The sequence below is a fragment of the Aphis gossypii genome, chromosome 3 (genome assembly GCF_020184175.1).
Source record: "Aphis gossypii isolate Hap1 chromosome 3, ASM2018417v2, whole genome shotgun sequence".
Lineage (NCBI taxonomy): Eukaryota > Metazoa > Arthropoda > Insecta > Hemiptera > Aphididae > Aphis > Aphis gossypii.
In genome coordinates, this window is record NC_065532.1 from 10,326,307 (window position 1) to 10,343,182 (window position 16,876).

Below are 16,876 nucleotides of genomic sequence, written 5' to 3' on the forward strand. Positions count from 1 at the left end.
ACCTATTTACTTCCCAACGTATTTCGATAACAGTCAAGTACAAAAGTAAAAAAGTATTTATATTCCAAGATAAAACGATAGTTAATTAAAATATTTAAATTATTATCAGTCATCACAATTTGTATTATAAAATGTTTATTACTATAAGCTGTTGAATCGTACAGATAAAAAATAATAGTATAATATTTACATATGGGATAGGATTCCGATACTTACATTAGGTTTTATTTAATTAATTAAATGGTATTAATGTTTTTTTAATTGAGGTTTGGACCGTAGATGGTTATAAGTAGTTCAAGTTTATATTTCACTATAAATAATTAAACATAATGCCATGTATAATTCGATCAAGGTTGATTACTTTTATTTTAACGACGCTGAGAAAGCTACGCTTGCTCTACACTTTTTTCTAAAAAAAAAAAAATAGATACTTATTATGTTAATTAGATTAATTTTTTGGTTAAATTTCAATAAAGTATACTTAATTAGTATCTATTTGGCCGAAGTATAGACTACTAGACATTAATTATAATTATAAAATATAAAAAATAATGTGTTAACATTTTTTATTTCCTACTGGTAGAAATGGTCGACAAGTATTAATTAGTTTGATAAATATATTGTCATATGCTCAGATTATTTTACAGAAATCAAGTAAATTATTAGTGCTTAAATAGTTTATCTGTACAGTTGCAGGACCCAATAAGAATCGTTAATTTTGAGGATTTTCAAAAAACATTATACGAGTCGCCGCGTAAATAGAAAACCTTCTATAAGGGTGGAAGACACGGTCGCTTCAAGGATTCGAGGTTTGTTGGTCTTTCCTTACAATATATTATTTGTTATTTTACTTTTCGAAGGGGTAGGGTTAACCCTTTTTTCATCACTAAAGTTGACATAACTCGTCCTCCAATCCGAACGCAGATAGTCGTTCGATTCCCAGGAATGCTGGTCAATATTTACGTTGCATTCGATTTGGAAGAATTCCTGTTTTTTTTTTTTTTTTATAAAAAATAGCTAGGTATTATAGGTGACTAGGTTCTTCGTGTTTGTAAACACACAGAATTGGGTGGCGGCAATAAATAATATAACAAACACAATGGGAAGAATTTAATCGTAGAACGAAAATAAAAAACAAGTCAACCGCGCCAAGGAGTTGTTGGGCACGTCTTTTGCATAATATATAATGTTAAACATTGATTTTCGTATGCGTTTATAATGTTTATATATTATAAAGGCGTGTGTGCATATAATTACACTGCACATACAGGTTATTAATGGCGTGTTTATAAAGGATTATTTATGCACTCGTAAGTCGTAATATAATTCTAATGCTATTAATACCGATTAATAAACATTATATTTTTTTTCTTCACAAACAAAAGAATCCGGTAATATTATAATAACTAATGCCACGTGTTGTACATCAGGTAGATAGATACCAGTTTGTAAACAAAAATAAACGATTATTATGCAACGTACCTATAATAGTAATAAAACTAAAGGTAGTTTCAGAATAATTAAAAGCTTTGAACGACGCGAGTAATGTATTATTATTTATTATTGTTCTTCAACAAAAAAATATAAAATTTCACTTGCGGTGATTATTATTAATTTTTTTTTCTATTAAAACTGAATAATATATTTTATGTTATCATCGCTCGTGTTATTCTCGTTTCGTGTATAATAGGTATATACTGTTATTTTACGTCGTTTTTAATATCAATACACCGTTTATATGTCTATTATTAATACAATAAATCAAATGAAAAAAAAACAATAATACGATAGCGGTGTACGTATAATCGGCCGAGTAGTGTTTTTCTCGAAACGTCCACAGGCGTATGTGTCTTCGATGTCCCATATACGTATACAACATATTATACCTAAAATAATATATCTATATAATAAGATCGTATTAAACGTTCTCCGCGATCCGGATCGGAGACATAAATTCAAATTCTCATCGCACACGGGTAACAACAACAATACGACTACTAACACGGTAAATACTTAACAAAAACGGCATCGGTTTTGGAGATTAAAATAAAAAAAATAAATAAATCGTATTAAATAATTTTTTATTAAAAATATTACTATATTATATTTTACGACCGGTGTTTCGTCTTTACTGCCAGGTTATACGATATAGTTTATATAAACCTATATATACGGCCGCGTACGGTATTTATAATAATAACATGATATATATGATATATGTGTAATAGGCACAATAATAATAATAATAATAATATTATACGTATGGCCGTTGCCGCGGTACACAATGGTATTGATTAATGGCCAGGCGATTCGTAAAAAGAAAAAGTAATAATAATAATAATGGTAGTAATAGTAATAATAGTGATAGTAATAATAATAAAACGAAAAAAAAAACCGGAGGTAGCTACTGTTTACTTATACGTGTTTAAAGCGCGGTAGCCAGAGTTTTATACGTATATAATATAAGCGCATTATAATAGTGTAATGTATTTTCTTCGGCGGCGGCGAGGCGGTGCGTGCGCGCGTACAACAGGGTCGGACTAAAGTATCGGACTCGATGGCTTCTTTTTTATTCGGAACGATTTTTTCCTCGGCCGACTACCGTCGTGCGGATTGTCCGCTAACGGGGATGCTCACCCTCGTCAAAACACTGAAAACCATCTTTGGAAAAACGGTCCACCGATCTCCTCGGCGCTCGAAAACCGTTTGAAAATTTCCGAAAATTTAACACCTCCCCCCCAAAGGTCGCCGTGACGTCGACGACGTTTCGAGTGATCGCAGTCATCGTCGTATCGTACGGGTCGCCGTTTTTCTCTCTATACCTACACTCGTCAGTCGTCGACCCTACGACTCTTGCACCACCCTGTACAGTTTTCATCTTACGCGAGCTCGCGCGCGCACATACACTCATTTATATACCTATATACTGTACACGTGAAACTTTTTTTTTTCTTTCAATATTTTTTTTTTCCTTTTTTAAAACCGAACAGTCGAAAAACCGGTTTTGATTTTATAATATTATTATCCGGCACGGCTCGGCGCGCGAGAGGGTAGTGTCGTGTTGTATATAGGTAGTAGTCGTAGTAGTATTATAGTAGGTACCTATACGAGTGGAGCACGACGACTCTAGTGTTGGAGGAGGAGGAGGAGGAGGCGGACGAGGCTGAGGAGGAGGCGGTGTCAGTGGAGTCGATGGACTTGGTGGGCAGTGGCGGTTCGGGGCACGGGTCGTCCTGTACGGACATGCAAGCAACAGGTTCTCGCTCGCAGCGTCCAGATAGTGTGTGCGTCGAGTAAATCCTTGACATGGTCACTGAACCCCCTGTGACCAGGTAATATCTCTGGTAGGTCGTGTAGGTTGTGTGCGCGCGCGCGTCCGAACTTGTGTGTGTGTGTGTGCGTGGTGGAAAATGATCGTTGGGGAATGACAACCAAACTGGTTTTTCATCGTCCGACGGCTATCACACGGCTCGTCGCAGCCGTACATACACGACTGTGTATAGCTATTACAGATGAGATGCTGTTTGAAAATAATAATAATTTAAAAAAAAAAAAATAATACAATATATATAAAAAATAATAATATTCCACGCGATCGAGAAGGTACCAGTACTTAGTTTTTTTAAATTTATTTATATTTATTTGCTATTGAAATCGATTAAAAAAAAAAAAAAAAAACATAATAAATAATTAATAAATAAACATAAAACTCGACGCGCTTAGACACCCTGTCAATGACGATCACATTCGCGCGAATGATATACACAATACGCACATAATATTATTGCGAGTATGTATAATGTGTCAACGTAGTTTATTCGAAAACGGAAAGTGATCTTTTATTATTATTCCTTTTTCTTTCTACTTATCAGTGTGTGTGTGTACGTAATTTTTTCTATTATTTTTTAATTTATATTATTTTGGCGCGTTTACAACAGTATAATAATATATGTAATATATATTCAAATGACCTCTTTGAAAGGAAAAAAAACGACTTTTTATAATATCATATTATCCCATTTGGGAAGACGACCTCGCGGTGCGTATTATTATTATCGTCGTGTATGTTTTGAATGCATTTGTTTTTATTATGATTTCGTTGCACAGATGGCAATCTGCGTGTGGGTAAAAATTAATAAACATACCCGGAGACCAGACGGAATCGAGTAAATGACGAAACGGGCACACACGATGCGCTTACTATAACTACCTACTATAACTGCTGTTAGATAAACGATGCCGCGCATAATAAAACATAATTTTCTTATACGCCTGCCGGCGACGGAGGCGTATATTGTCAATTTCGGATTTTGAAAATTAATTTTAAACACCGTAATATGTATCCTATCGTATCTCACCAAAATCTTAATTTTAGCGATTATTGAATTTTTTAATTCTTTTTTTTTTTTTTTTTGAAAAACGTCGTTATTTTATATTACCCACTGCATAGAAGTACTTAGATAATAATAATTATTATAAATCTCATTCGTGCAGATGTATAGATAATATAAAATAATATATTGATACCCGCTTTTTAATGGTGAAAATAAAATATTTATAAAGCATACGGCACGTTTTAAAGACGTCAATAAAATATTATTGTTATTGTTGTTGTAGGTACGTATATGCCATCGGTCAATTTGTTTTATAAGTACGGTCGATTTTCGTGCGTATTGTTAAGTCGAAATCGAAAAAACAACTAGAAATTAACGTAGCGGTACATATTATATAGGTAAGGTCTGAACGCGCAGGTATTTTTGAGCAATAAAGAGTCCTGCACGGGCAAACCATTAGAACTGCAGGACACGTTATATTATGTTATAAATTATTGTAATGGGTGTCGCCAACGACGCCAACGTACGTTATAATTGCACATTACATGTATACCGAATAATTATCAGTACTTAACAGTCGGCTGTAGGGTCGAACGAGGTAGGCGTACCTGTTGCAGCTGCTGGTACCAATGGTGGGTATATAGGCAGTTGTTGCGTTGCACCCCGTCGTTATTTTTTTCAATAAAGTATATTACGTTTTCAGGTAAAACGAGTACGATTTTATATTTCACGACTACATAATATTATCACTGCAGTATACTGCAGTGTACATATAATATACGTACACATCTAGTTTCAGATTTCGAGCCAGGGAGGAGTGAGGAAGTTATAATAATATATTCGACGTATATGTACAACGCACGACGTATTAAAACTATGTTAAGTCTTTCTCTAAAAGAAAATTTATTTAAACGCCCCGAAACGGATTCATAATTATGGCTCATGGGGCTGCATACAGCTTTGTGAACAGAGTAACGACTTTTGATGAAACCCACAGCCTGAATTTTTCATATCATACGATCTACAACGCGTCGTATACTCATATATATCTGACAAGTTTTTTTAAATTTTAATAATTTAATTGCGTTTTGATCTCGAAAGCTCGTCAGATTTAGCGATTCTATCCAAAAATCACGTCTAATGCTTTAACGAATCTTTTTGTTGTTGTGAACTCATCATACGAGAATTTATCGAAAACAGTGACAAATTTATCACGAGAATACCTATATATGTTGTTAACCTTTCACAAAAATGATTTTATTATTCGATTATATTTTTGGTAATTTAATAATGAAATTTGAATAGCTACAAGGTTACTATATATTTTGACGTCGGAATTGCCATGGTCAGATCCTTTTTTTAATCTCATTATTAATTTTTTTACATTTTAAAGATTATGGAATTAATGAGCTTATGAGATCGTGTGTTAGCATTTTTAAATTAGAATAATAGTTTATGGTAGTAGCTAATAGTAATAATAATAAAATAGAATTGTTAATGTTATTGCAAAATAAATGTGAGAACGGATCATAAACAAATAGTTATTTTTAGAAATGTTTAGATACGTTTACCAGATCAATTAATAATTTAATATAATATTGTGTTTGATCAAAACAAAAAAAACCCTAGGCACTGGAGACCGTGGAGAAAAATATCATTAGGTAAATTGAATAAATAATTAAATAATTAATTAATTATTAAAATTTAAAAAAAAAAAACAATAACATCGCAATATCAATTCACAAATAATGTTAAAAATAACAGAGTGAAAAATGATTCTTCTGTCAAATGTTGTGCGTTGGTATCAAAACGGAGTTAACACGTGCGGGTGTGACATCCTCTTAAAACGTGTACACATATACGCTAAGCTATGCTCAGAATTTTTTTTCGAATATAACGGTTTATGTTGTCTTCTTTAATATTCAATAAATAATTCAATGATATACCTACCACTATTACTATTTGGTATCGTTATACTTATGAGCAACGTGATATCCTGTCCAACGTCGATCTTGGATTTCAAACAGATATTGAGTTATTATTATATTTCTCTCCTCAAGGAATGTGTTAATTCGAGTAGGATATCACGAGACCTTCAATTTTAGTATAAGGTTACTAAAGTATGACATTATTCAAATTCAGTACGTTTTTTGAACCTTTATTTGTAAGTTTCTTTTTACGAGCACTTAAAATATGAAAAGTACCCCCTCTCCCCCAAAAAAACCTCATAAATCCTATAATAAACCGAGCTCATAATTGTTTTTTGACTAATGATTTATCACCATGCTTTTAACTATTAAGTGTTTGACAATAAACAGTATACAGGTCAGAGTAAAGCGTGATGGTAGCTAATGCAGAGTCTCTACATAATATTATACTTAATATTATAGATTAGCTGTGTGTCTGTATCCGTAATATTCTATAATACATCATATGTATTTTATAAATAAAAATGATTTTTTTAAATTAAGAAACTATTCTTAAAAGTAATAAATGTATTGATTTTATTATTTCTTTATTATCGATTCATAACCGTGTAAGTACAATATTATATTTGTATGTCACATTAAACGTGTTAAGGTTTTTTATAACCAACTCTCAAAAATGATTTCCTATAAAAACACATTATTGTAAAACCACCTATAGGTAATAAAGATCTAACCTAATCGTTATCCATTTTATACCTTATGTTAAATCGTTATAAAAATAGTATTTATGATCAATGGTACATGTACAATATTACGATTACAATTATTGTAAAGTTGATTTATGAAATCAAGTTGAACATTAGTGTAATTAAAAAATACCTATAATGTGTATAAATGAAGTGGTTTTCGGGATAAATGCGTCTATAATTTTGGTACCGTCGTACCGAGATATAATTTTAATTTATAATTTAATCCCCCCCCCTATGACGAACAAATTGAATGTACCTAACCTAAAATATGTCTATCGTCAGTATCAGCGGTTCTCTAACGGTGGCCCTTAAAAAGCTCATAAATGTTGTGTGTTATATGAAAATTGATATAAGTAGTTCGTGTCTTCGAGGAAAAAAATTAGAACTATTAATTATTTTTAATTAAATATTCTATATTCTTTTCCGAAATACGTTAATAAACTACACGCGCACGATAATCCAACCGAGGGCGGTTTACTTTGGTGTGTACCCCGTTTATAATCCATAATATTATAATTGTACATCGAAGGAGATTCGGGATTTTATTTCATGTGGCACGTGTCAAGTTTTGAAATTTATAAGTGATGGGACTGCAGAAATGTAAAAAAGTTACAGTTTAGGTATATTTTTCTGAAATATATTTTATTGTTCTCGTGGTCTTTACGTGACAGTATAGCACTATTTTAGGTTTGTTGCTTTTGTTTGATTTTCCAGATAGTTAAAATATTATAGACTATGATTCTGTAGAATATGTATATGAATTATGGAATATTGTTTCATTACTATTCTATATTCTATATAGCCTATACAATAGGTGTAAGCAATGACATTTTGTCAGATTTAAGAAATACGGCTCAGCGTTTAGTGTATATTATTATCATATATCATTAACATATATTTTCTTCCGTTTTATATACCTACGTGAGTAATCACGTAATCGGTACGCATATATTTTATTTCACACCAAATTCGGTTTATTACCTATTACATGTTATCTCTATTCGAACGCGTATTACGGAAGCCGCATTTCGTAACTTGTTTGTTGCGGTACATTATTGTTTTATTTAAATATTTTCTCGACAAAATAATTTGTATAAACGATACGGTTGCAGCTAATACCAAAAGCCTTGTCGCGTTTAGCTTTCCACTCATACATAAGTGATGAATCAGAGTCTCTTTTACTGCCATAGCTCGTACCTATTATACAATTCTAAAAAAATAATTCTAATAATCTTTCGAGAGAAAGAGCTAACGTGAGCACACGCAATAATATTCAACAATAATAAGTGTGCAGTTTACTGGTTACGCAGTACCATCATTCTCACCCACTCAACCTCTTTATATATTTCGAATTTAAAACGAGGGACAATCATTAACTAACGATCCCTCAGATGTGATGAAACTTAGCTGCCCAGATGTGCGGTTTAGTCATGTATAAGCGTAACTGATGACCCAGGGGGGGATGGACCGCGTAAATTTAGCACTATTGCGCAATACCTCCAAAGAGATATAAACACATTACAATATTACGTACATCAACGATTTGTTATACTTACATAATTATATCATATTTTTTATATGGTTTTCATAACTATACTGCATAATCCCAATACATGAACCTTTTGTTTAATTCGTCACCGTGGAAGCAAAAAATTTGCGTTTAAATACCTACCTATACCTTTAAAAAAAGCTCGACAAACCGACTTGTACCATTGTACCGGCTAAAGATATGTCATATGTGTGTTAACTAAACAAACTCTTCAAAATTTTAAACCCTTATTCTAAAATGACTGCAGTAAGAAAGGTTATGTCGCTAAAAATATCGATTAGAAGTTCGCATATATAGGTATTATCTTTTTTTACATTTTTCGTTAAAATCTCAAAAGTTTTTACTTTTTTTTGAATGACAACATACATTTTTAATTTCATATTCTAAAGCAGAATATTTTTCATAGTATTTCTATACATAATAAACTCGAAATTCGGACAAGTAGTTTATGATTTATAACTTTATATAAGTACCTATGTATTTAAAGTTTAGATGAGTGTGCCAGTGTGGGGTAGTAGACCAATTACTGTGCAATGAATTATTGTAACAATGTTTCAGTAATGGTTAATAGGAATACATAACATTTAAAACGGATATTTTGCAGAAAATCTCCGTATAAATCCACTCCACATACCAAAACTTTAAGTATTCACAACTACTCCTCCTTAATTTTTATTTTAATGTATCGAAATACTCCAAAGAATATTTTGCTTTAGAATATGAAATTAAAAATATAAGCAGCCTTTGATAAAAGTAAAATACTCAATAAATCAAACAATGAACGATAAAAATATAAAAACAAAAGATTTTTTAGAAAATGAGTGTTTAAAAGAACAACTCTTTGTATATATTTAAACGCAATGCGCTAATGCTGAATACATAACTACAGTTTCATAGTTGAAATATAGGTAATATACGTAGGTATATATATAATATATATGTATATATTAAATATTTGCTATAAAGCATAAATTAATTCAAATAGTTATAGACCACATTTTAATTTATACCTAGGTATAGTGAATGTTGCTCAACATTGTGCTTACCCAACAGATTTCTCTTTCATTTGTCCTAAATAGGACGTAAAGGTCTACTGCTGACTTATGGACAAAGTGAGAGTAGTATAGAGGTGATTTTTAATATCAACAAATATTATTAATTTTTCTACATTCTATTATGGAATATAATGTGCAATTTCAAAAACACGGTAGTTAAAAAGAATGTTAAAAATAATATAACTAATCTAATCCCTTAAAAATAAACTATAATTTTCTTATTCCCCGTATAATATATATATATATAAACATTATATTCAGCACTATAAATTATAAATATTGTTTAAAATATATTTCAAATATGAAGAAGAATGAAAAAAAATCGAAATTCTTAAGTTAGTTTCTTACAATGTTAACATTTAGTTGACCGGTGCAAAAAAACAATATTTGCGTTTATAAATGAAACATAGAAAGTGGAAGTATGGATCATAATGAGAAAGTTGGTACATATTTTAAGGATATTATAAGTATAGCGTACTTTAGGACAATTATTATTGGAATTTAGTATGTAATTTAATTATTTTCTAAATTTCCAATATTAAATTCTATATTGTTATAAATAATTATTTTATTCTTAGTTAAACTTTATTTGTAGTTTTATATTCCAATACGCAAACAATTTTGAAGTTGTTCCCGTACTTTCGTCATAAGCAAGTAATTTATATATATGGACTCTAGAATCTAGATTATCGAATCCATATTCTAAAATTGGCAAATTGGTGGGACGAATATAAAACGCGTAAACATATTTGGTCTCGAAACATCCAAAAATTACGATTTAAGACCGTAAAAATACTTGTAAGGATTAATTATTACAAATTATAGTAAATTGAGGTCATTAGAAATAATGTGATGTACCTACAGTTTTATAATTTATTTTAAAATTAATTTAAATATATATTTTTTTTTGCATCCGATTATAAGCAAAATGTAAAAAATGTATACTCATAAAAAATGATCTAATAATAAACGTTAGAGATTTCGGGTGGAAAATTAAATATAGGTATTTTAAACTTTGAGAGGTACAAAATAGAAATGTTGTAGTAATTTTAAAAATAATAAAAAAAAAAACAGATAATTTCAGTTTTTGATAAAAACGTTTTTGTTTTTTATTTCAATTTATTAAAAACGTATTAAAACGTAACCGCATGTAGATATTTGAAATTTTCAACAAATATTAAATATGTAACTTATTAAAGACATGATAAAATTTTCATGACATTTGAAATTTTTCGAACCATAATAAATTCAAATTTAATAAATCCGATTTTGCAGTGACCTATGTATACTCTATGATGAGGTCGCAAGTTACAGTTGACATCTACTGACTACTGTACATCAGAACGACGGTTATCTACTTGTCCAGTTGTCCACTTTTCAATTATTTATATACGGTGTATTCCAGTATACCTTCTTTTTCTTCGTTTTTCGCAACTTGCAGCCCCATATGGAGCCAATCACCCTAAACTTTCACTGGGATCTGTCTCTTACCTAACTTAAATAACTCACATCAGAATACCAAATATCTTCATGATGTGGTCTGTATATAATGTGCACACATATATCTTCTTTGATCTTCTTCTCCCTTTTTCCTTCCTTCGACATTTTATTTCCATATACCTACTTTATACTCTCATCACACTAATAACAAACAATCTCAACCTATATAATACACGATGATATTGGAAATTAAAATTTTGAACAATGCGCACCTGTAACAACAATATCGATTATGGGTAGCAGCAGCATATTACATACTGGCGTATTATTTGTGTATATTGTTGTGATCTATATTTTTCGCTAAAAAAAACTTTTACGTAATCTACCTATATTGGAAAATGTTTTATAAAAAACCGACCAAGGGTGCGCAACCAGACTCGGTTGGCCGGACTCGGTGTATAGAGACGATGTATTATATACACAATAGCACGCACAGTCGGAATAATAATAACAGAATAATATATGAGCGGCATAATATATATGTATGTAATATTATTACCTATATAATTTCTCCATTTCTCGTAATAATAATAACAATAATAATAATAATAATAATAATATAATAACGTGAAGATGCTGCAGGACGGTACTTCGTATTATAACAATATATATGCCGAATTCGTTGTAGACGAACCTCTGAAGGTCGTGTAATCATAATATGGCAGGTATAGCATATATACACACACGAGTACTACACGATGGGTATTAGGTATTATACACATTCGGATCTGTAACGTCCTTTGTCGGCGCATATATTTTGTACACGAGATACACACACTTTATGTATGATGTGATTTATATAATATACATAAGGGTACCTACGGATCACCCACCGTTCCCGAAATGAATGACGGGTACACGCAACCGGCAAAACACACACACACACGTATTATATCTATACAAAAAGAGCCGTTCCGAGGACAACGAATAGGAGAATTAAGAGCACAAAACTGTCGGTAAAATTGTTTTGAAGTGAGTAAATATGCCGACTTATTAATTTTTTTTTCATCGACTAGGTATATAGTATGGTATAAGTCAGGTCGAAAATGATTTTGAATTCGTTTCTTATAAATTTAACGGTTTGTTAAATTTACAAACGTTGTATTTTTTTAAATATAATTTGTAAAATATTCTTATACAGTGTTTTAAACATATAAAATATAATATTGTAAAATCATAATGTAGTACAGAGAATAAAACAACACGCCATTATGTTGAAAGCAATTTTGAAATTTATACAACTGTAGTCTATGGCTAATTTGCAACAGATATAGAATGATATATTGTATGTTTATAAATGTACATAAATTAATGTTGAAAAACCTACTGATATAAGTAAATATATTATTTTAATTGAATATATTAGGTATTTATAATATATAAAAACTAGAAACATTATTTTTTTTTACTTAAAAAAAAAAAAAAATGAAAATAATAATAATATTTTAAACTAAAATTTCAGTTTCTCTAAAGTATCTTATAGTATTTATTTTTACTGTTTTAAATTAAATTCAAATTTGTAAATAATAATTGTCATTTAAATTTTATTCGAGATGCCAAGTTAAAAATATGGCCTATAGTAAAAACCACAAAATTACCTATTATAAGGGCTCAGATTTTAAAGCATATAATTCTTTTTTATACATGAGATAGAAATCTAATTTTTATACATAAATTCGTTTCACGTCATTCCGATTTCAAACAATCCAATTTATTTTTGCTTTTATTGCTTTTTTTATGTAAACGCTTTTTTTTTTTTTGCTTTTTTCAATTATTCCAGCTGTGGAATTTTTATATTTGTATTATGCTAATGTAAAAAAGAAAAAAAAGAGTGGTCAAGTGGGTAACACTCCACTGAACAGTAGTCAGTAAATATCGAGTGAACCTCGAACATAGAGTAGGTCACTACAATAGGTGTGTTAAATTTGAATCCAATGATAGGTATACGAAAAACGATTCTGAACGAAGATAATTAACAACCTAGGGGCTAGGATATATATGTATATTTTCCATTGGGTGGTAAAGGAGATGGTTTATGTTTAAATGATCTGAATACAACAAACTTAAATCTTGTACAGAAAATACCAATTTTACAACTGGTGTAAGTTTCAAGTTTCTACGCCTAGTAATTTTAAACTATAACAAAAATTTAAAATTGTTTGATATTAAATCGTTTCTTTACTGCTGGTGAATTTTGGATTTAGTAAAAATTTGAACTTAAGATTATTTTAATTGGCCTACGTTCAAGTTCTTTTATAATTATTATAAACCAAACTAATAGAAAATCTTGTATTATATTTTCAATTCTTAGCTACTTATATAAAATTTTTTATAAAGTTTTAACTAGAAAATAATTTACAAACATTCATGATTTCGACGAATTTTATCAATATTTGAACTTCAAACACTTAGTGACTAACGATTTTTGATTTTTTTTTTAACTACATTAAGAACAACTTATCAGAAACTTCGTATTTAATTTTCAAGTTTTTTGGTACCCAAGTTTTTGTTATTGACATTTCAAAAAAGAAAATTTCAGTGGTCTATAAATAGCTCAAAAAAAACCATAATAATTTCAAAATTTAACTGTGTTATATAACACTAATATAAACATTTAGTGAAAATTCCAAGTATTTACACTGATTGATTTTCGAATTACAATCATACGTATAACAAATCGTTTTGTCAAAAACTGATTTTGCGTAAAAATTCCTATTTTTCCGTTACTTTTTTTGGGGTTTTCCCGATTTTTTTTGAAAACTACTGGAAATTTTTTATATTTGACCTCTATAGTGTACCATGGATATTCACTTTGTGATCGGAAACCACCCCTGAAGTTTTAAATTGAAGTATTATTTCGACAAGTTATGGTGTACCTACACATACACAAAAAAAACACAGATCATTGTATAATCAATATATATATATTTATATAATATAATCATCACTTCGGTAGATAATCTAAAATTAATGAATAAAAAATGTAAAAACCCGAAATATGGACTATTATATTGAATTATTATTGTTTTCGTTATCGGCTTGATTATTAAATGAATATATTATTATCGATTTACGTAATACCTATAGCCCTCAGTACCTATACGGTCAGTGTGCCAATAACATCGACATCGACCATTTAAAAATTTAAAATTTAGTGTTATTATTTGAAACTTCTTCTATGAGGTATGTCACTTCAATGGATGTAGTAAGTTTGTTTTCTATATATTATAAATAATTATTCTATTGGACAATAGAGTTACCTTCACTAGGTACTGCAAATTTAGGGAAATACATGGCAGTTGATTTATTTTTAATTTAAATTAATTTTTTTTAAATTTTTATTCATTTTTATAACTAGTTCATGTTAATTTTTGGTCACGCTTCTCTTTTGCTTTTTTAAAACAATAGTATGCTTTTTTTGTTGTGTATTATTGATGTATTATATGATTAGTTGATTTCTATTAATAATATAAATACGAACGTATATAATATTTAAGCAGAAATCGCATTTTTAATTCGAATTCAGAAAAGGACTTGTTGATTTCAGTTTTATATATATACAAATTATACATGTTTTCAAAGTGGCCCAATGACTTATCTAAAAAAAACTTTACTTGCACCAAACTGATTGGGGTCGTTATATTTCGTAATTGCCTACATTTTTTTTAACAAAAACGGTTGAAAATATATTTTACCTATAAATTATAATGTTACCCATACAATATTATATCTGTTACTTAATTTAGTATATATAGGTATAGTAGGTATACATAATAATACATATATGATATTATATTTTCTAGGATATTTAAATAAATATTTTTTTTTAATACACCGTTAATTGTTATTTATTATAATTTCTTTAGTGTTACAAAAAATATTTATTACGATATGCTTGAATATTATTTTGTTTATTATACATATTATGGGTATCAACACTATTTTATATTATAATATATTAAACTAAGAAATATTATTATTAACTTTTTGTAATGGGTGTCTCCCTATATAATTAAACTTTTACAGAGGGGAAATCATCAATTAACCTACTTAAAAATGACAACAAAAAAAAGAAAATAATCAGCTTATTTAAAGTAAGGAGGGTTCTCGCACAAGCTTTTAAATGTTTGACTTACTTTTACAGGATTTTTATGTGGTATGATACATTGATACCTATATATGATTATATGATTCGCTTATGTAAGGTGCTACTGGTGTCTATTGTACACTCTTTTATTTTCTTGTTTATACCTATCAACTACGATAATGTGATAAACGTATTATAAATTGTCGGTAGAAACTTTTTATTGTTTAAAATCAGAGTTGAGACAAATTTCAAAAATTAATATTTAGTGAGTTGTATTATCTCAAATACTAATTTTATCTTATACATAACCTAATTAATAATATCAATAATAATGCTTTGTTTTGACAACTATTTAGTTTAAAATTTTAAATCGTTATAAAATAGTAATTAAAAATAATTATCGTTTAGTAGGTACACCAAAATACTAAATAAAAATGTGTTGTTGTACGCCATATTAATTACTTATACCAACAATATCTAATATTTTAATTACTATAACTACAAGTGTATTTAAATTAAAAATAATTAGACAATCATTACATCAATCGCATCGTTCAAATGTTTTTTACGTTTCAAAAACATTGTAGTTTGTTTAAAATTAGTATAATCTGCAGTTATAATAGTGGCACCGAATTATATAAGTAATTAGAGAAATAATTATTAGCTACATAATTTCCATTCTTATTTTAAATTCTCGCTCGTACGACGCATATTATAATATAAGTTAACAATTCATTATAATAATGTATAGAATATATTATGCAATATATTTCTATCGAAACGAGCCAATAAGTGTAATAAGTAAAACGTATAAAAAAGGCGTATAAGTAAATCGTCGATTACGATTAGTCTGTCGTGGACGACTTTTGCCGGGACCAAAAAGGGATGAATGTTAAAATTTGTACAGTTTTGAACTCCAGTGTTATATTTTTGTTTTAGTATTCTGCGGGTTCGAGGGGCTCGGGGCAAAGGCGGGCTCCACCTTGTCCTCGGGCTGCTGCGTAGCTCATTGTAATATTATATTATTATTATATTATTATTGAGCGACAGCTCCCTTGAGTAATTCGGCCACGGGCTCTGTCTGGATAACATTAGTGACGGATGGTACACAAATAGGTTTTCAGCTACCTACGACTGAGTTGCGTTTCTTCGGGGCGCTCAGCCATTGTGTCTTATACTATTACGATTACTATATATATTATGTACTAATATAATATATTGATATTATTATTTCGTATATTTATTATCGTTGTTATTTAGTAGGTAGGTATAGGTATGTATAGTGTTTTCGTAGCTCGGAGGCTAGTACAGTAAAGTCTCGCAAATGTATATATTTTCCTAGCCCCGAGGGGGTTGAGAGAATGCATTGACATTGGACTTGCGGGTATCGATATCATAATATTACACCTACATAAATTATATTTTGTGTAAGCGGAGGTCGTTCTTATAATACGATATTATTATTATTATTATTGTAATCGGTGATATAAGACACGCTCGTACATATATAGTGTGTATAATATTATATTATACCTATTCGTCGAATTAAGAAACTTGGTCTCACTTGGGGCAACGTTATAATTTGTATTGTGATTCGTAAATTACGGCCGTCAGAAGTGAACGAATAGAATTGTTGTTGTTGTTGTTGTTTTTGTTGTTATTGTTATTATTTCT

The 16,876-nt window shown here is 29.6% G+C and overlaps 1 long non-coding RNA gene across 1 annotated transcript in view; it reads left to right on the forward strand.

The window, feature by feature from the left end:
- The window catches only part of LOC114127599 (uncharacterized), an 82,009-nt gene that overhangs the window by 30,818 nt on the left and 34,315 nt on the right, over positions 1-16,876 (forward strand). Inside the window, exon 10 of the long non-coding RNA XR_007605325.1 lies at positions 691-809. This is a non-coding gene — a long non-coding RNA (uncharacterized LOC114127599). The remainder of the gene's footprint in view (positions 1-690; positions 810-16,876) is intronic.